Consider the following 21,933-nt stretch of genomic DNA (forward strand, 5'->3'; position numbering starts at 1 on the left):
AACATTCAGACTTCCCCCAGAAAAGCCCCAGCTAGGCTTACACCCAGGAACTTTCTTGGTGTGAGGCATAGGTGCTAACGACCTCGCTACTCTTATTGTATACCAGTTATTATCATTATTATTTTACAGATCACTAGTTGGATCACTAACAATAGCAAACAGATGCTGATGTTCTTGCAGCCTCTAGAAACAGAGAGAAAATCAAACTTATTACAGAAGTTTATGGAGCATATGTCTGATAACACGGCCACTAGGTCAGTTACCCTCATCATTATTAATGACGAAAGTGATAATTTTAGCTTGGGCTCACACCAGGCAGTTTGATGCTGGCGCCCACATACTGTACTACCCAGAGAGCCCAGCAGAAGGTCAAAGCCTGCTAAGAGGCCAGGTCTGAAATATGCCTGTGTTCAGCCTAATGACCCGCAGCACAATTAACACTCTGCAGCTCAGCAGGTCAGCGTGAGGATACGGAGGTGTTTATTGGCTGCTGGCCTTGGTTTCCTGGCAAACCCCGCCGCGCCCAGCTGATCATCTTCCAGACTGGGAGCTGGAGGCGCTCCAGTCTGACACATGCACAGTACAGTGGAGTCCAGCAGCCACATGGAAGGAAGGAGGCTGACACACATAGCAGCACAGGGGGACCAATGAGACTCCAGGAAAGGGATGTCGCCGAGCTATTTTCATCCTCAAGGTGAATAGATTTTTCTTCTTCGCTTCTCCTGGCTTTGTGTTTGTAAAGAAAGTGAATGAAACCTGAATAAATTAAAGGGTGTGAGGACGTTAGAGTCACAGCTCTCCCATGTGATGGTGTGTACAGTAGATCCTCATCGTCACCAAATCTGAACCTCTAGTTTTATACTTTTATGACCCACACAAGAAGTCAGTCCCTTCTAATATGACTGACCTATTTTCATACTAAAAAGTTCTGTCTTTTGCCTCCTTATACACCAAACAGATGAGCTGGTAACCGGGTGTGACAGCTTTAGCAGCGGATGCTCCACTCTGCTTCAAAGTCACAGAAGCTGTGTGATTTTTAAATCCTTTTGTCCTTTATTGACTGAAGCTCATGGCGTGTTTACTGAGTCGCAAAAGGCATAGGAAGGACATTCTGCAGTTTTGGAAAAGCTGTTTAGGAACTATGTACAGTAGAGAGAGGGCACATGATGAGAAAACACCTGCGCCGCACGCACATCTGTCCCTGAAGATTTTACCCAGCTCATCTCGGTTATCTAATCACGAGATGCCGGACAGAGGGGGAAGCTCTCCTCAGATTAGCATGGCTCAGTTCAGTTTTTTTTCTCCCATGTGTTGATTGTGCAGACTCTGAATGTGGCAGACCCCGAGAAGCAGGTGCACCTCATCGAAGCCAGATTTCAGACCCACCGTCTCCTAGCAACAACACCAGAAGACGAGAGCACCACCAGCTCCACCAGGGCTACTGCTATTTACCAAAATGTCGTCTGGCTTTGTTTGGCTGTTTTGTCATTTTTTTTAAAAAATGACAAAGAAAGGGGGGGGAAAGTAGGCCACCAGTTCTTGTTAAACTGTTAAAAGCTAAACTGAACTGGTTTAAACACAGAAGACAAACTGGATTAAGCATATATATAAAATATGTTTTGCAGTGTCTGTGAAGTGCGATTGAGGGATGTTCCTCAGGTCACCCCTCAGAACTGTTAATGCAACAGGCCGCTGTAGGATTCATCACTACAGCACAGTATATTTATATTAATACCAAGGCTTCCACCTATGTCAGAGTCTTTTATTTGATTAAAGACGACCAACAGTGCAACAGCATGTCATTAATTATGAAGACAGATCTCCACAGATCTTTTATAGTTGATATTTGGCCTCAGGGAGGTATTTCTTTTCAAACAAACTGCTCTATGATTGGTTAATTGAACACTGTATTTCTATGTAGTAAAATGCAAAAACATTTCGTGGTGTTGATCTGTTTCTTCCTGATTAATTTTCTCAAAGTCAACAATACAACTTGGAAATACTTAAAGGGAATAAACAGGCCGTGTCTAATTAGTACAGCTTAAATCTATTAATCACAATAGCAGGATTTGCCGGCATAACCAGCAGCTGAATGTGCAAAATGCAAATGAAATTTGTTCACAGGAAGTAAATGAAGAATGGGTGTATACTTTAGTGTAAAGGAAGCAGTTCCTTCAGTGTAAACCCAATTTTTCTTGTAATTAATACCAAAATACACTATACCTCAAAACTTGGTGGGAAGTTGTGAAATTACTGACCTTTATGGCTTGTGAAAACTCACGTATTCTTCAACCAACAGAACTCTTATGAAATCCCTCTTAATGCGAGAATGCACATTTTCTCAAGGCTTAAAACAGAAGTTTTTCTTACCTCATGAGGCCTTGGAGAATCAGTGGTCACAGGTTGGTCAACTTATGCTGTCCCTTTAAATGTTAAGTAGTCAGATGCCAAAAGTCCTGGAGACACTGCACGCGAAAGGGAGAATTTCACAGAGGTGTTTGTTAAAGAAGCGGTGCAGTGTGGTTGAAAAATGAAGCAAAAGTGATGTGCTGTGAATTGCATCTCCTCAAAGAGCCTCTTGCTGAATCAGTCCTTCTAGATCCCCCCATGTTAACAGCAGAAATAAACATGTTGACACACTGTTACAAAACAGTAACTTTATGCTCTCTCGCATAGTTTTCTGTTTCATCCCATTTGTTCTCGGTGGTCTCGTTATGTTCCTCTTTTGTATCTTCTCTTTCCCCACACCCACAACCTGGTTCTGCCAAAAATCTCTTCCTGTTAAAAGGGAGTTCTTCATCCCCACTGTCAATTAATTTTTTATATAGTCAAAAAATAACACCAGTCGGCTCAAGTTGTTTTATATGGTGAGGTAAAGAGTGTAAAATAATAGAGGCAAAACAATGAGAGACAAAACCCCAACAAATCAGATGACCTCCTATGAGCAAACACATGGCGATAGTGGGAAGAAAAATGTCCTTCTAACAGGAAGCAGCATCACTCCTCTCAGGAAGGGGCAAGAGGTGCTTGCCCATAGAGGATCACAAGATCACTGGGGCATGTTGTGCAATCAGAGATACTATTCTGTACACCTTGTTTATGTAAGCAGATTTTTATGACTTTCTGTTCCTTTTCTATTGCCCGAAGCAGTCTGGCCATTCTACTTTGACCTCTGACGTGACATCTGGATGTTTTGCCTTCTTTGGACCAACCTCTGTAAACCCTCAGATGGCTATGTGGGGAATCCCAGTAGATCAGAAGTTTCTGAAATACTCAGACCAGCTTACCTGGCACCAACAATCATGCCACATCCAAAATGACTTAAATCTCCTTTCTTCCTCATTTGTGTAGTTTCACACCAACCTGTCTGTGAACACTCACCAACTGCTAGTTTCACATAACTGGAGATTAAGTATCTGAATTTCAGGAGCGGGACCACGCCTCCAAACCCGCTCCTTCCGGTTCTCATCTATATAGGTTCCCCCAGTTCTACAAGTTGTTCATTCTCGTTTACGTTTATGTAACTACATCCATTGTTTCTGCATGGTGTGTTATGGATACACTGTTTGTTGTAGCTTTGCAGTAATCCATCCATCCATCCATTTTCTGCTGCTTGTCTGGGTCTGGGTCACTGGGGCATCAGTCTAAGCGAGATACAAGACACCAAGGTGTTCCCAATCCAGCCAGCGTGTCGTCGGTCTGCCTCATGGCCTCCTCCTCCTCGAAACATCTCCCCTTGGAATCATCCTAACCAGATTTTTGAACTGCCTAAATTGGCTCCTTTTGATGTGGAGGAATAGCAGTCCCAAATACCCATAGACAGGGAGACAGCTCAACTGTGCCACTTCTATCAGGATTTCATTCTGTCGCTCTCCACTCAGAGCTCATGACCATATGTGGTCTTGGCTTTAAATATTGACCTAGCTGCGTTAATGAAGATCATATTGAGCGTAAAGGTGAAAAACAATATGCTAGCTGACTCATTGTTGATGTTTTGGAGGTGACGATCATGTGTGTTTTGTCCATGACCACACACACTTGAGCAGTAATATTATGGAAATAGCATCATATACGGGCAAAGCAAGCCCTTCTGTATATTGTGTTTATTAAGCGGTAACACAGATGGTTATCATAAACTAGACTGCCAAAAATGACACACAAGGTCATTAACATGATGTGGTTTGAAAACATCCTGGCTATTTGAAGCGTGTTAAGTTTCCAACAGCACACCCAGACGAAGCAGTCCACGTTAGGGCATGAAGTGTTATCCATTGTCATCATCGCAGATTCCAGTGCTTGATGTGAGTGCCAGCCTTTCTTTCTCATTGTGGGCCGTCCTAGCAGAGATTAGGGGCCCGGGCAGCTGAATGGAGGGGAGAGGCAGCTCTTCTGGGGGGGAGTTTTCCCCCTATGGATGACTCATTATGAATGAGTGTAATTCTGGGAAATGTGCCCCGTGAACAGATGAGGAAACCCCTAAACCCAGCAGAGCTCCTGAGGGGATCTGTCTTTGACAAACGACTTCCCCCATGGAGCGCGAGTCTGCGAGTGCTTCTAATAAAACGGGTGAAGGCGCGATCTTGTCTGCAGACATCATGAAGTTCTGTTTTTGGTTTCCAGTGTTCACTGGGAAGTAGTTTATCTGCTCCTGCGCTCTCATATGTGATATATAGTTCCTCATTAAGTCTTCTATTGTACACAAAAGGCTACTTAAAGCCACGTTAAGCTGTTAAAGCACCTGAACAGCGGAGAATAATGACGATAAAACGCCGTGTTTATAGTTCTAGCACGTTCCCAACCTAAAAGGTCAAACATCAAAAAGCTGCTGAATGAATGACACTGACAGATGCTGTCAATCCTGAAGGGGTTACACAGCCTGTGGTGAGCAGAGCAGTGGGAGGGGGTTAGGACGGGAACAGGCAGCTGAGTGGGCTCGATGCTCTCCAGAGCCCGAACAGCTGAGACCACGAGGGCCGAGGCAGGCAGCACACGGCCGCTTCTGGGACTCAGCTTTTTGATGAGCAAAGCCTGTTGAGGAAAGGAGATGAAGTCTGTCTGCACACTGAGAGCTGTTCCTTATGCCATTACCCAAAACCTCCAAAGAATCGACAAAATGCAGAGAGCAAAAAAAAAAACTGGCTTGCAGGCACTCAGCTAAGAGACAGCTGTGCTCAAAATAGAAAAGACATGATGGCAGACTCACTACTGCATCTGGAGAAAACAATGCACAACTGTTATCACAAGCGAGCGGCTCCTGCGTCCATTTTACCAGTTATGTTCAAGAACGGTTGCCCGACAGGCATCCAGCAGTTAGCCTATCTGCAGCAACAAGCATGCAGAGATTAAGCAGACTTCACATTTCAGTTCAACAGTCGAACGACATGCTTTCAATTCAGGGAAACCGTTCACCGTGAGGACCTCCTGCTCCCCGAGCCTTAAAAAAAAGGGGGAAAAAAGAAAAAACACATCTCTCCGAGTCAGGAATGCTAAAAGCCCTAAGACATACTTCATGGTTGGGCATCAAAGGATCTTGGGAGTACTCGAATGATCAGGCTTTCATCTCCACTCTGCTGGTTAAGTAAGCCTTGAGTGAATGATGGGAACACTTTGAACAGGGAGAAAGCGAAGAGCTCGGTGTACGGCGGTGCCGGTTTTCATGAATTCGGCAGGAGGAAAGCTATCTGACCTCGGCTCGGCAGAGGCGAAAAGCTTTCTCTGCCTCCATAACGTTATTAACACTTAAAGATGTTTCACCTACAAACAATAACGACCCTCTCAGGACAGTTTCTAGCACCACAGCGTGGGATGAAAGTGATCCAAGTGGGGCCTCCCTGCAGAGCAGACCACCTCTACACAATAACTCACCGAGGGTCAAGCTGAGCACTCAATGATGTGCTCAGTTACTCTCCCACCTCTGAACATGACCTCTGTCGGGCAGAATCGCTCCACTGGGCCTACTGTCCTTCCTCCTCTTAGCAGCGACATCTGTTTTCAGGCTGTATTTACTAAACTTGGACAGCAGCAGATTCAGACAATCCCAGGAGGCTCCTTGTTGAGTCTAAAGGGCATTTCAGCATCCACAAGCCATAAAATGAGGCATGTGAGCCATAAATGAGGGATTTAAATAGCCTCCTTTAAACCCCTGTCCCATTACTTCATATACAATGAGGAAGTATGCAATCTGTTTAAAAAGTCATATTTGTGTGACGCATTTAATAAAGATGCTCAAATGTCTGTGTGCCATAACGATGAGGATTTTTCTGCTTGTTTTGACATTTTTCTCTCTCGTCCATAGTTCTCGTCTGGTATTTAGTTTTAGTTTTCATTGTCTTTGATTTTTGGTTTTGGTTTGGTTTTTTGGTTTTCTTCTCGACTTTGAGCATTACTTTACTCGTGTATCTTGTTTTGGGGTTTTTGTTGACTGTCCGACCCGCCCTCATTGTTTTTCACCTCTGGCTGGCTGCCCCCTCCTTTGGCTCACTCTCACCTTTGTCATGTTTCATGAAAAACTCCTTCATGTATATCAACCTGGTCTCATGTAAAAACATTAAGTACTTACAACAGGTCTGTTTGCTTCTGCTTTTTCAGGTTTCTCTGGGTTAGTCAGCACAATTTTGAAACTGAAGTGGTTCAAAAACCTGTCTGGGCTCCAAACAAAAAAGTTGTAAGACTTGGCACCAAATTGATTTATTTCCTAACATAACCCAGCAGTTTTCAATGATACGAATGTATTAAAATGATTTTTTTTTAAAATTAAAATTGCACAAATGACGTCTAAAAATAGTCTAATTGCGGTTTCTAATGTGGTGCACAGATTCCTTGTGGGAAGCAACTTGTCTCCAAACAGTCATTGTCCATTTCAGATTGGCTGCCAAAGTTTTGCAAATAATTGTCTAATTTATGAACACGTTGCAATCGATCTGAGTCCTTCTGCAGTGATGAACGTAACTAGTCTGAATGCTTCTCTTTGCAATAGATGACTCGACTGAACTGGTTTCTATTTATATTCCTGTACAGAAGCAAGGTTGGCAGGCGCCTTTGTCATTTTCAGTTAAATTGCAACACTTTATGTGCTGGGATTTCTGAATTCTTTTTTCAGATCTATGAAGTTCTGAACTCTGAATGCAAGAAGTTCATGTAGATTTTTGTGTATGTAGAAAACAGACCTCCTGTTTATCTGGTATTATCATAAACAGGATGGCGTGTAATTGCCAACCTGACTGGTCGCAGACTGATAGCAGACTGACTCCGTCTTGTTGCCGTTTTATCGCCGTCTGGATGCACCAGAGTTGCTTTGAACACAGCAGCTGATAGCAAGAGGCTGCAGATGTGGTCCTCGTTTCTAAAGCAACCATTAGAAAGGCGCGCACATCCTCAATAACTTTAATTGTGTCGTCTCCGATCACTCTTTTCACTAGTGTGACTGTAGCTGCTTCAAGTCTCTAAATCTGAACTTTTTCACCTTGTAACAAAAGAAAAACACATCTGAGAACGGAGAGACGAAAAATGAAGATAAGTGGGGGAAATTTGTGTTGATGGTGGATTAGAGGTTGTGACTATTTCTATTTCTACTACTGTGAATTGTCTGTTTTCCCTCCTGTGACCTGTCTTGTTTCCTGGTTTGTGTGTTTCACATTTTCTTCTTTAGTTTTGGACTCAGTAAATCTGCCTTTTTGTGGTTTTTGTTGCATTTGTTCCACCTGGTACAAAACCTTAGTAACGACAGCATGCGTCTGCTCAGGGTGTTTCATCCTCCAACAGCAGAGTTATTTTTTTAAACCAAGCTTAACACACTGACAGCATATTTACACCCATGATTTTGGGCAGTGTTTTTAAAAAAAAAAAGGATAAAAGGTACCAAAATAAAATGTTTAACTTTAAATATTGACATTGTTGACCTGTTGGAGAAGCTAATAATGCAGATAACCCAAATAAATAACTAATCAAAAGACCTAAATAGATTTCACACACCAGTTTAATAGTGAGTATAACTGTGACATTAGTACTTGTTATAAATGTCCAATTGTGTGGCAGTCTTAAAAGCCAGGAGCAAAAATAACAAATGTGTCACAGCACTACTTTAGGAAATCATGACCAGAGGTACTGCTTGCCACCAGGCAAGCCAGGATACGGCTTCCCCGAGGACTGAATCCTTAAACTGCAAAGTGCAACGCTTGCTATGACATAAAAGTGAGCAGAGCCTCTACTGTATCCAATCACTCCTGCTGCAAGCAGAGAGTATGATTCTGTTTAAACAAAACTAAAAGCCACTCAGTGAAAATTAAGAGGAGTGAAAGAGGAGGGGAAAAAACAAGACAGTGGTGAGTGGAGCAGATAGGAGCGATTAATCTGAAAACTTTAAACCTCGCCTTAACGTCCACCATCAATCACATTGTATCTTTTTACTCTGACATTTAAGGTTAGTTAACTTGAGCAGCTTTAAGTGTCCATTCAGACTTCTTAGAGCTTATTTCTCAGGCTTTGTAAACTAACATCGTTTCACATAACCATTGTTGGTTTCAGTTATACGAAATGGTGCAGCTACAGAATCATGGCAGTATTCTCAGTAACAAAAGAGAGCTGAGTGGCATCAATCCTGAATAAGATGGAAGCCAGAGTTCAGAGTCCAAATTTAAATCTGGAATGCCCCCTCAAATCGGATTTACTCGGCAAGCCGAAGCTGCCCCACCAACCCGGGTATAACAACCCAAGATGGTGGCAGTAAATGAAACAGTAATCCAATCTTGCATAATTGTGACTCAGTAAATAAGCGATTCACAGCAACATGTTGACAACAGACCAAAGAAAGTCGGTCACATCCAGCATTTTAGATCAACTCTAAACTTTTCTCACCTTCAACGCGAGCGACTGAAGAAACTACCAATGAGATCAAAGAAGGTTACAAGGTGGTGAATACATTAGAGCAGGGGTAGGGAACGTTAGTCCTCGAGAGCTGGTGTCCTGCAGGTTTTAGATCTCGCCCTGGGTCACCACACCTGACTCAAATGATTAGGTCATTACCAGGAGAACTTCAAGACACATTGAGGAGCTAATTTAGCCATTTGAATCAGCTGTGTTGGATCAAGGACACATCTAAAACCTGCAGGACACCAGCTCTCGAGGCCTGGAGTTCCCTACCCCTGCATTAGAGGCTTACCATCAGTAACAAAGCGACGCATGAATCACTTTCTGTGTCGATGCCCCTTTAGGGTTGTGAGGAAGCATCACCACAGTATAGAACTTGGCAGTGTCATTTTCTTTTATTCACGAAGGGGGCAAAAGACATAAATTACTAAATTAAAACGCAGACTTTTGAAAACAATGATGCATAACTTCCTGCTGTGACAAAACAAATTTCCCACGTGTGGGACTAATAAAGGTTATCTTATCTTATCTTATCTTATCTTATTTTAGTCATGTGATGCAGTCATGTGACCAATTAAAAAAGATAGCGGAGGGCATTATACAGCAGTTGTTTTGTTTGCTCTCAATTTTGACAGCCCTATTAAAGATTAATATCAGTTTGCACATGCTCCAGATAGCTTTTCTTCAAATTGTTTAATTCTCACTCACTTTGGCAACTTTGTACTTTTGTGTTACTCGCAGCAACAACTCCACCTCATTGTTAGTCCATTTAAAAAACTTGGTGCTTTTCTTCGCCATTTTGCCAGAAAGTAAATAAAGGGCAGACAGAATGAGGCAGGCCGAATCATCTTGCGCTTCATGCATGCACAGTACTGGAATGTAAGCATTTTCGGGCGTTTCAATGTGGACGCACAACTCTGTGAAAACGACTGAAAACGCTAGTGTGGACGCGGAGCGTTCTCAGACGAAAACGCCATTTTCAAATCTATCCGGGCTAGTGTGGACGTAGTCTTAGAGTGGGACATTTCCAGTAACAGAGGCTTCCTCCTCTGTTACATGAAGGTGTTGTTTAGCCTTTGACCTGTTTCTGAGTTTGGAGTCATCCTGTTATCAGGTGCGACTCATATCGTACTTGCACAGTGGACCTTTGTTGCACAACAAAACAAAGTGTAATCTGCATGCGGGTCGGGTAGTTGTCTTCATAACATGGGTTCAAATGAGGAGACTTTAGGGAAAAGGAAGCTATTCCGTAAACACATCAGAAATAATGCCAAGGTTTCCTTTTTTGTGAAAAAGCATGTGTGCTATTTGCAGTATGTTATTTGTTAACGACACCTCCGAGGATGAAGAGGCTGTCGTGGCGGGCCATCTGGACTCTGGACGCTTCACCACTCGGAGGTGAGGGATCATATTTCAGGGGAAGCATAGTAAGGAGACAAGATGATGCAAGAGATTGTTTTTGGTGAAAACAAAAACAGGCCGAGAGCTGGGTTTCGGCTTTAACACCCCCCAGCTGCTTGTCGTTTACCTTCACCTGTGGAGGGGCTAAAATAGCTGTATATGCTGAAACCACCTCCAAGTCCATGAAGATTAATGTTTGCAGACAGCAGGAGGAACCTGCGCTCAAGGCCTTGAACCTGGTACCTTCTTCCTAATGTGCTCAGCCCTCACGAGAGCACAAATGAATAATCAATCAAGCATTTCAGACGGGGCAAAGGAATGAGTCTCGAAGGGTAACAAATGACTCGTCAGAGCGCTGTCATCCCCACCGGCGTGGCCATGGAGAGTCAGTGAGGCGTGGTGATCGGGCCATCAGATAAGGGTGAAAAACTCTGATTTCGCAACAGCTTCTGTTAAAGCAAGGCAGGCGTGTTGTTTTCAAAACACGAGCGGAGGTGGTTACTCTCGGCTGCGTGAGTGTTCAAGTGATACACAGGACAGGTGCAACGTCTCACCTTCAGGACAACGGTCCAGGTAAACATTTCCTACAGATGGACCCCAAACACTGTCTGGAGCTCCTCAGCTCCAAAGACAAAACAACACAGCACTCAGACTGACACCAGCTATGACGTCACATCTTTTGGTCGTCATAAGAAGATTTTAGCTTTAAATTTGACAGTTATATATAACACCTAACCTGTTCTACTAGTTTAGGTGTTTTAAGTGCCAGCAAGATTAAACAAAAAAAATAAAATAAAATAAAAAGGCAGATTTTAAGTTTAATTTAGAGGTGGAGCAAGGACAAAGGATTATATTTATCTTTAAAATAAATAAAAAAGATAAGATAAAATCTTTTATTTGCCATTTGCACACATACATATGGGTGTGGTCACACAGGAAGCTTTGTGCTTAGCTCAGAGCCAAAGCCAAATAAATACAAATATATATACAAATATAAAACAGCGTGCACACCGAGGTAAAGTATGACAAGTTATTAAATGTAAAACATGGGGTACTGTCTTTTAGGTGTTCATTGGTCAATTATAAGCCAATTATATGAGGTTATGTGTTTTTTCTAATGCCGTTAATCCGTTAATTAACATGTGAAAATTTAATTTCAGTTTTGAGGTCAGAGGTCATGTAGTTCAATTAGTCAAAGGAATCCGGCTGCTCGTCACCCACTCATGTGACGTGCAAAAATGGAGACGTTTATAATGGAAAAATCGCAACTCCTCGTTTGAAGGATACCTTCTTGTGTTTGGGTTGTGTCTAGAAGGCAATCAAACCACAAGCATCGCTCTGACGTAACCAGGTGGGTGTAAAGATTGTAAAAGAGACCCATAAACCATAAGCGAGTGATTTAAGGTTATAGTTAAGAAACAGGGCACTGGTGTATCAGAGCATCCCAAGTGATAGCAGCAGACTCGCTGATAAAAGAGGATCATCTCTGAAAAAGCCACCTTCATCAACAAAAGGAAAAGAAAAGAAAGGGAGTTATAATGGGATAGAAAAGGACTGGACCGAATCAGGAGCATTTATGTTCAGCAGGGTGTGACAGGGCTTCAGGAATTAAATGCAAATATTTACTTCCAAGAAAAACCGGGGTCGCTCTCCTGCAGGGACGCAGGGGTCAAGGAGACCTTGCGAGCAGACACAGCGAGCTGTCGCTGATGTCTTTGAGGCCGGTGGCTGCTCACAGATCTGGTCAGCGATGAGGGGGTGGTGGCGGTGATAGTGGGGTGGGGGATCTGCCTGAGTTTAGCGTGAATAAAACATGCCGTGGCATGTTGGTAGCAACGATCGAGGAGGGCCCCTGCATTATTCATGTGGAGTAGCAGGCGAGGGGGCTGAGGAGGGGTGTAGTAAAAGAGGAAGGAGAGGAAAAGGAGGAGGTTAAGGGGGGGTAGATATGGTCTGCAGGGGTATGTGAAGCTGTAAGGGTGTTGCCAGGCTCTAACCAGAGAAGGTCGTCCACCCAGCCGCTGGGCTCCGTCTGTTATCGTCACCCTGAGGCCGCTCTCTCTCACACACACTCGCAGCACTTTATGTTTTTTGACACATTAGTTGAGCAAGAGCATGAAGACAGTTAGAAGGAAGTTAAAAGAAAAGGAGCACAAAATATATCTCATCCCAGCTCATCACCAGAAGCCAACTCTCGTTTGAACAGTAAATCAATAGCTGCAGATTAAAAACCTTCACAGGCGCTCCCGGCGTGTCAGAGAGTGATGAGGACGGGATGTCTTTAGCGTCGGTGGTGTTATCCCAACCTCAATAACCCCAGAGACGGGGGCTCTCCCATAAGAGCTGAATCAGTGTTTTCCCTGTGCGGCGGGCAAATGTGTTCCAGTCAGCAGCTCTTCTCTCCCAGTCGGGGAGAGGCCGGCGCACAGAGCTGCGAGCCAAAGCTGATGCTACTGCACCACCTGCAGGCTCACCATCAGATCAAGCGTGCACAGTTACGCAGTGGGTGTGAGCAGGTCAAAAGCTGCCTTGATATTAGGAAGTTCTCTGCCAAGTTCATCTCACCATTCAAGAGGATTTTGGGACGATCTGCATTTAAAATTTAAAAGAAGATGTCTTCTAGCTTATGATAAACATAAAGCAGCCAATTATTTGAGTCTTTGAATGTTTTCAAAATGCTGGATTCATGTGCGGCGTTATTTCTCAAAAGCAGCTCTCAAAGCTCCCCCTGACAAGAGTCTTTTTTAAGCTTACAGTGTTTCACCGTTCCCTTTCTAGTAACGTAAGATAACGCTGTAGCACAGAGGAGGCGGCGAAGAACAGCTAACCAGTGCCAGCAGGGCTTGATTACAGTAATGTGAATGCTCAGTAGCAGCTGGAACATCTCGGCTAAAGTCAGCAGCGCAGCGCACCGGCTGACACTCCCTTCCCTTTATGCCCTTCGCAGAGTACAGCATGCACACACGCTGCCTGGTTTCTAATTCAATATAAAAACACTCTATCAGCCTTTAAAGACACTGTGTATGTGCTATTTTTTTCTTTTTTACACTAGTCTAAATGGATTAAAGAGATTATGAGTGGCATAATCGGACATAATCAGAGATATTCTCCAATCAATACTTCTTTTTTTTCTTTACTCTGCAGCTCCACAGGCCTGTCATAGTGATATGCATCGATTTTCTTTTTTCCAAAGCACAGCAAAGCAATTTAATATCATAAATTTCATCAGAATTGATGCAAATATATAATTTATATTGATTTGGTAGGCTTTCTGCACCACAACCTCTTCCGCCGAAGCCGTGGCGAGGACACAGCGATGATGGCTCGATTTCATCTGATAAAACTATGACAATGAGATCAAAATGTAACAGAACATGTGAGAGGAGTAAAACCTGTGACAAATAAACTCGTTTGTTTAAATGCAGACTATCACACACACTGCGAGGGTTTGTAAGGGAATAGTTTACAGTTTAGGGAAAATGTTGATCCGTTTGCTTGGTTAGAGTGCGATAAGAGGACTGATAGGATGTCCCAGCAAAAGTGGTTGGAGCAACACCGTTATCAGCCAAAACTGACGGTCAAAGCTTCACCGCAGATACCAGTGGTCCAACCGAAGGTCCAGATGTATCACTCTCAGGTCCTGTGTCATTTCTTTAATGAATTTTTTCTTTCGTATTGCTTAAGAAGATGAGTTTCAATGTACGAGGGTCTCCATCATTTCCACACCGTCATGTGAAATACTTGCGAGAATTAAAAAAAAACAGAACTATTTCACCATACACCATCACAATAACTTAGTGAGACCACACGGCCGGGCTTCTCACATGAACGTGTGCTGTTCTGTCGGATATTACTCAGTGACAGGATGGCTGGAAGCACAACCTGATGGTGGAAACCGTGACCACAGTTGCATCGTCATCAGGACTCAGGGTCATGATTTATGGACCGATGGAAAGACAGAAAACGGTCGACTCCCTTCAGGACCTCCATCGGAGGAAATTGCATTAGGCAGAGTGAATGAAAACTGCAAGTGGAAGTGAATGTGACAGTTTTGTATATACAGACAAAAAAATAAAGAAGTCCAAGGCAGGCAGCTTTGAGGTCAATCTTGGTTTTAAGTTGGAATTTATGTGTTGTGACTGGCATGTCACAAACACCTGAAAAACTTCTCTCAAAAGTGTCAAACTTAAACATACTTAAGGGAAGTTGATCAGTTGGAAATAATGCGCTTTAGCCTGGATGAAACAAGAGAAAAAAACCTACTGACCATTATTATTCATGTTAGTCTTTGGGTTGCCAGATTGGAAAACTCTATTTAGTTAGTTGTTTTCTAACATAACATGCCATTTCTTTCTGACTCTGAAAAATGTGAATAATAAATACTTTACAGTTAAAGTACGTTGAATCAGATGTTTTAGTCCTTTATACTGAAGATTAAGCTGTGTTTTAGTGATTAAACAAAACAGGTAAAGCTGGGGGAGAAAAAAAGAAAAAAAGCATGGCCTTTTGTGCTCCAGTAACGACACTGTTAGTAAGTAACTCTGAGTCTCATAACACACATACAAATTCATGCAAGCCCTTTTTCTCTAAGCCTATGCACCTTTACCCCAACACACTCCAATAGATGAATCAGGGTAAACTCAGGGTTCATTATCTTCAACATGTAGGAACCAGGGATTGAACCACCAACTTCCAATTAGTAGATGATTCTCTCCAGCAGTGGTTCATCACAGATTGCAGTTAAAATAAGATTTTATTGATTACTTTAATCTCACAAACAAGCCCCTGTTAGCTTAGCTTGGCAGTATTATATACACTGCTCAAACAAAAATGAAAGGAACACTTTGAAAAGACATCACATCTAAACATTCACACCAGTGGCCTGCTGGAGGTCACTTTGTAGTGCTCTGGCTGTGCTCATCCTGGTTGTCCTTGCACAAAGGAGCAGATACTGGTCGTGCTGATGGGTTAAGGGCGTTTTGCAGCCCCGTCCAGCTCTCCCAGAGTAAATGCCTGTTTCCTCAATCTTCTCCATGCTCTTAAAACTGTGATTTCTTTCCTTGGGTAACAATGGCACCACCCTGGAGGAGCTGGACTACCTGTGCAACCTCTGTAGGGTCCAGATATTGCCTCATGCTACCAGCAGGGACACTGACACTACAAAACTAGTGAAATAAAAGCATATTTGTGAGCGGCCTCCAGCTGTAAAATCAGACCTGTTTGGGGTAGTCTCATTGTTGTTAATTTCATCAGTAATATCGAAGCAGATAAAATGTATTAACTATCCCCTTTAAATGTGCTATATGTTGTCATATTACTTAAATATGTCAAAAATTCAATGAAATTAACATTTAAGTGCTTCTTCCCCCACGTCACTACTTCAATAACTTTTTTTAGACTTGTACATAAAAGTGAAGATAAGTAGAAGTCTTTGCACATAACAGCTTATAAAGTAAAATTCTGTGGAAAGTGAAACTTAAGTGAAATTTCGGTGGCACGCTGCAGCAACCTGACATGCTGCTGTTTGCAGCTTGCGTGAATGGTTGGAGCCTGCTGCTGGAGGTCAGCGAGGTTTGGCGTGCTCTGCATAATTTCTATACATTTCTGTTTCTTAGTAAGGAAGTGACAGCCGCTGAGGGAGACTCTCACACTCCTCTGGTGTCTTTTCACACCAATGTGTGAAGTAAAAAAAGTGTGAGCACGTGTAAAAAAATTTAACTGGACGACAGGATTACCACACAGGAGGGAGGGTATAAAAACAAAGTTCCCTCACTGAAATCCTTAGCTAGATCTAATTATTAATGCAGTTAGCCATACATGTGTGAGCTCTTTGAAGCCAGACAGTAATTGTTGAGAGGTCTCAGTTCAGTGGATAGCCTAACAGACCGTCACTGCCCCCTCTGAAGTCTCATCAGTGGCACGCATGAAAAAAAGAGAATCAGGTTATCAGCTGCTACGTGGACATTTAGGTTTCATCACGTTATGTTTCCGAGCTCTTTAAGCCAACACGGACGAGGTCTATGAAGAAAACTGCTGTAACCATCAATTAAGTGGCATCTGTGCTGACAGGATAATAGATGATTCACATGTAAAAGGTCTGACACCAAACGGCACAAGAGCGTTAGAAAGACTACCAAAAAAAAAGCGTCAGTATTCTGGAGACCTCTTTAAGTTTGTTTGTTTTTTTAATTAGGCAAATTAAAGATTGATTTTGGATGTTCAACAACTCCACAATCCAAATCATGACAGTTTCTCTACACTCCTGATAAGAAGAGACCGTTAGGTTAATTAGGTGTGTTTCCTCTTTACAACCCCAATAATTCCTCACACCGTCCGGATACCGAAGCTTTTCTTGCTAAAATAGACGAGTGCTCTGCTCTTACGTCACAGCTTTTTAGATTCTCAGTAGGGAGTTTTGGTAAGGAGACAAACAAACACATATCACATACATAATATCCTTATGGATCTTAAAGTATTCTGATTCTGATATCCTATGTGCTATTGTAGGGAACTCTCCAGCTTAAAATATAACAAGTAAATGTGTTTCTGCACGTTAGACTGAAGGCTTGTTTGGATTAGTTTGTGTCATGTCCCAAGAACATGGAAATTTTATTTTCTGTTGATTAAATGTTGAAAAAAGTTCAACTAAAGTTAATGTTTTTTGCCACATTTTTGGACATGTAATTGTCACTAATATAAATTTTACATTCACGATTCTGCTTTGAAATATTGTTAATATTAATCGAAGATTTACGCCTTCTTCAGTTATTGAACTAAGAAGCTAAATGAAAGTTTTTATCTTCTTAAAGTTGGACTTAGGGCATTTTCTTTTATTATTATTACTCCAGATGTGGACTATGCTTCCCTCTCTAAAAAACAGGCTTCTTGGTATAAAACGTCCACTTTCTTTGAGAGTGTTTAAGAGGAACTTGGCCTGTGCCTTCTTACTGAAGTGTAGCAATACTTTCACTGACTCTTAGTTCCTGATAAAGCGTTGAAGCTTTGCCCAAGCAAATAGTCCTATCTGCTCAACGGACCGAGATTACGGCACCCTTGGTTCAGTCTGGCTGGCATGAAACGTGATCCTCAATGAGCCGTTAATGTTTTGACACGACTGATTAACTAAGACTCCCCCGATTAAAGCAACGTACAGGAGGAAGTGGGATTTTTGAGCAGGGGCGGGGGGGTCTCTGCATCTGTGAGTGTGTTTGTGTGTGAAAGGGGTGGTTGTGAGGGTGGCAGGGTGGTCTCAGAGGATAGCCGTTGTCTTTCTGAGAAAAGTGAACTTGTCTCACCCAAGAGACAGATGAGCAATGTGTTAGGGCCTTGTGGTTTATGGACAGAGCACGGCTCTCAGGCTGCTGGGGTTTTCACTGGAATAAAAGAAGAAACTCTTTACTCGGAAACAAACTGACAGTTGTGCCCGTTCTCTGTGACACACGGGAGTGGAAATGTCAAACTGTAGAGCATCACTTACACGTGTCTTCAGAAAAAAATAATTATAACTTGAGCAGAAAGGAGGAAAGGAGGCGGCTTTGCCCTCCACGAAGCCAAAAAGTCGAGTGTTTTGTAATAAAGCGAATCTCCTTTTCACTTTTCTCTAAAACACTAAACCGCATGGTGAGATGTTCTCTGTGAGGTGTGACCAACAACATAATTCACTTCCTCTGGACGCCGCTGTATAGCTCCATGTTCCCCTGCGAGGGGCCAAATGTTAGCTCATCTTCCAAGGCCTACTGTGTAAATAACACAAAGTTCCCTGACACAGGAAGATTTCACCCTCGGGCGTTTATGGGAAGCCTCACAGGATCACTGAGGATGAAAGGCCGCCCGTGTTTGGCTGGTTTTTCTGGTGTGTTTTAGACAGAAGACATAACGGATAAAATCCAGCAAGTATCATCCCAAACAAACACAAATGAGGGGATACAGTGGGGGAAATGATGATTTGATCCCCTGCTGAATTTGTGAGTTTGTTTATTTTGTAGTTTTGGATCAAATCATTACTTCTTCTACTGTATCTGTTTTACTTTTAATTCATTCTTCAGCTGCTCGCGTTAAAGGAAAACTAACTGCCCCGTATCAGTAAACTAACATCTTCTAACAAAAGCTAAACAAATCTGCATGGAAACAGCGCGTGAGGCTTTTCAAATTCCAGGGAAAATTCTTTCTGTTTTTAACCTAGCATGCGTGCACGATTTTTGCAGAAATGCAGGTGCAAAGAGGGGAAAGGTGCATAACACAACAGATCAGAAATGCACCTACAGTGATCAGAAGTGCAACATATTTCATTTCTGGCAGTCTGCCTCTTGTTGTCTGCAACTGAACACACAAAAAAAATTCACTTCTTGGCACTGAATTTTTCCTTTCTTGTTTTCCAGGGAAAAAAACACAGAAAATATAATAAATTTTATTTTAAGAAGAATAAGCTGTCAGGCTACATCTTAATTACTGCCACAGAAACAATCCCAACGTGGTCGTGAACGAGCGTGGAGATTTTTATCATGAGGAATTCCTGTTGAACGAGCAGGACTCAAACGAATTCAGTCGGTCACATCAAGAAAACATTTTGAAGGCTATAAACTTCAAGGACAAAGGAGCAGCAATCCAAACATTCGAGGCCAAGATCCCCGTCAGGAAATATGTGTGATGTGATATAATATTTGCTTGACAAATACTTTAAAATTTAATGTGGCAACACTTGACCTTCAAACAGCTTCGGGATTATCTCTTTTTTTTCCCTTTGTGTGCCTTCTCTCCCTCAAATCATCCACAGCATCAGTGCACACAGACATAACTCATCAAGTATGAATAGTGTGCAAATTGAATAAATTTAGCACTGTTCAAAACAAAAGTTCAAAGTGCTTTACAAAGTTTAATCCTATAATAAAACATTTGTAGACTGCAGCCAAGCGAATAAAAATCACCCATGAACATAATAATGAAATACAGGCTACAACAATGACATAAAACAACAACTATAAACCAGTAATAAATAGATGGATGAGATTTGCTGGTGAGTGCTAACATAAAATAAACAGCTACAAAGCTACTGTGCAAAAGTCTTGAACAAGCCGCCTTTTTTTCTTGTCCTTTTTTTAAGGTGAATCCAAGAATATTTCTGTGCAGGTTCTCAGTCGTCCAGGTCATGGTAATCTGTGTTTGGAGAGAAAAGCAACTAGGCTTCTTTAAGTTTCTTGAAGATGTTTCACCGCTCATCTGAGAAGCTTCTTCAGTTCAAAGAGGAAAGCAAACAGGGAGAAAAGGCACTGAAATTCTGTGAAAACAGGTCTTATGGAGTGATTAACCCAAATTTGACATTCTTGTCTTACATCATTGACAGTACATTCAAATGAGGTCAGGAGAGAGGTACAACAGTGAGAATCTACAGCCATCTGTAAAACAGGGTGGAGGTGCCGTCATGGTTTAAGCTGCATTTTAGCCAGCGTTGTTAAAGTACAGTAAAACCTGCAATAACATGTGAAAAGCATCGGATTTGCAGTGGTTTCATTTTTAGCATGATCCCAAACACACTGACAATGCAGCAAAAGCACACCTGGATAGAAAAACACACAATGTAAAACTATCAGTTATGCACTGGCCTCCCCAGAGTCCAGACTTCAACGTAATGAAGCAGTGTGTCATCATCTCGACAGAGAACAGAACAAAATGCAGCAAACATCCAAAGAAGAGTTTTGAATGTTTCTTTCAAGAAACATGGAGAACTCTTCCTGTAGCCCCGACAGTCTCGGTCGTTGTGTCCTCGGGCGAGACACTTCACCCGTTGCCTACTGGTGGTGGTCAGAGGGCCCGGTGGCGCCAGTGTCCGGCAGCCTCGCCTCTGTCAGTGCGTGTGTGTGAACGGGTGGATGACTGAATGTAGTGTAAAGTGCTTTGGGGTCCATAGAGACTAAGTAAAGCGCTATACAAATACAGACCATTTTACATTTTATGCCTTTTAATATATTTTAAACTTAACCTGAATTATCAAGCTTCTCCAGGTCAACTGATGGGGAATTTTTGTGACTAAAAATCGTACGTTTCATTTTGCATTATTATGAAATACAGTTATAAATGATTTAGAAGTTGTCTCCAGCTGCTCTTTGCCATGTTACAGTTTTTTCAGGCTGTTAATTAAAACACTGAGAAAATAACTTCAGCAGAAAGAAAAAAGAAATATGGAGTTAATAAGTGGAAATTTTGAGATAATGACAAAATTATTTAAAAGATCTGGCAGTGGTGTAGCTCAATAGGTAGAACAGGTCATCTACTAATTGGTGGGTCAGTGGTTTGATCCTTGGCTGTTCTAGCTTTCATCCCAAGATACCAAACTCCAAGTTGCTCTACGATGCATCCATCGGAGTGTGAATATTAGAAAGGCTTGGGTGAACGAGCCAAGTTGTATAAAGTGCTATAGAAGAACCATTTAGGACTTTATGGATGTCCTATAACACACCAGCACATTCACTGCATATACATATCATGGAGGAGCGTGTTGAATCAAACCCCTCACCGAGTAAGACTGCCACACCTGATGCGTGGCCTTTTGTTACCTAAGCACCTCCCACTATTCTCAGCACTGCTGATTCTCCTTGGGACCCCGGGGTTTCCAATCAGCTGCATGTAGAAGAGAAGCTCAGATTTCAAAGCAATCATTTTAATGGTCAAACAAAAACATTTTCAGGCAGATCAAAGGTAGGTGAGAAGAAAGTTCTCATAATTTGATGATATAGATTGAATCTGGGAACTCCAGTTATAGCGGGTGAGATTCTGTGTGTTGCACTAATTAGCTGATATCTGTGTTTGCAGGATTTAATCTGCGTGAAGGTCATTTTCCCAAGCTTGCTGCTCTTATCTGATACCATAGACATGGTCCTTCCCTTTTTTCCTTCTTTTATTAAGTCTGTGGCTCTAGTGACAGAGCAGGGATGCTGTGGGTGTAATCAGCATTTGCCGATATTCACACATGATCTGATCCTGTAGCTTCAAGCATCAATCTGTAATAACATTTGGAGGTTTAATACACTTTAAAAACTTCATTAATTCAGTCTTTTTCTTCTTTTTTTGGCTTCCACGCCTCCACGCTGCTCCGTTATGATCATTCTCAGGTGAGAGGAAAGGTTGACTTTGATATTAGATTGAATACAGCTCAGAAAGGCTTCATTCGTCTGGACAGCAGGGCCGCCGTCTCCGCCTGCAGCCCCGATGATGCAGTGAAAGCTTCTGCATGGAGGGTCACGGTGGGTGGGAAACAAGGTCAACGCTCCCCAATGAGAAGGAGTCACGGTGACAAAAAGGCAGCTATTCTGTGCGCGTCGCATGCCCTGCAACCACGTTTGAGCTGCATTTTAAAAAATGCAACAGAAGCTATACACCCCCACCCCCACCGTGCTTTTCTATAACTCTCCCTCAAGGATTTTAAACCCACCCAAGATTAAACCGCTCCGCTTGCCTCCCATCTCCTCCTTCACTCCCTCTCGTTTCCTTCCCTTTTTTCCCCCCAGTCTGTTAGTGCAGCGATGCTGCAGAGGACACACCCATGCACGCTCTGCTGTCTGTCTGCCTTTGACCCTGAGAAGTTTTGCTGCAGTGGCCACACGAGAGTGGCCCCCTTCTTTTTGCTCCCTCTCTCTGTGTGTCACGACTGAAAAGAGGAGGAAAAATAAAAAG

The 21,933-nt window shown here is 42.5% G+C and overlaps 1 long non-coding RNA gene across 1 annotated transcript; it reads right to left on the reverse strand.

Annotated features, from left to right (window-relative positions):
• Positions 1 to 653: 653 nt before the first annotated feature.
• Positions 654 to 8,929, reverse strand: LOC143420518 (uncharacterized). Its single transcript, XR_013100351.1, has 3 exons — positions 8,854 to 8,929; positions 2,371 to 2,465; positions 654 to 756 (listed from the first exon to the last, which is right to left on the reverse strand). It is a non-coding gene; the product is annotated as an uncharacterized LOC143420518 (long non-coding RNA).
• Positions 8,930 to 21,933: the final 13,004 nt, after the last annotated feature.

Source organism: Maylandia zebra, linkage group LG9 (assembly GCF_041146795.1).
Source record: "Maylandia zebra isolate NMK-2024a linkage group LG9, Mzebra_GT3a, whole genome shotgun sequence".
NCBI lineage: Eukaryota > Metazoa > Chordata > Actinopteri > Cichliformes > Cichlidae > Maylandia > Maylandia zebra.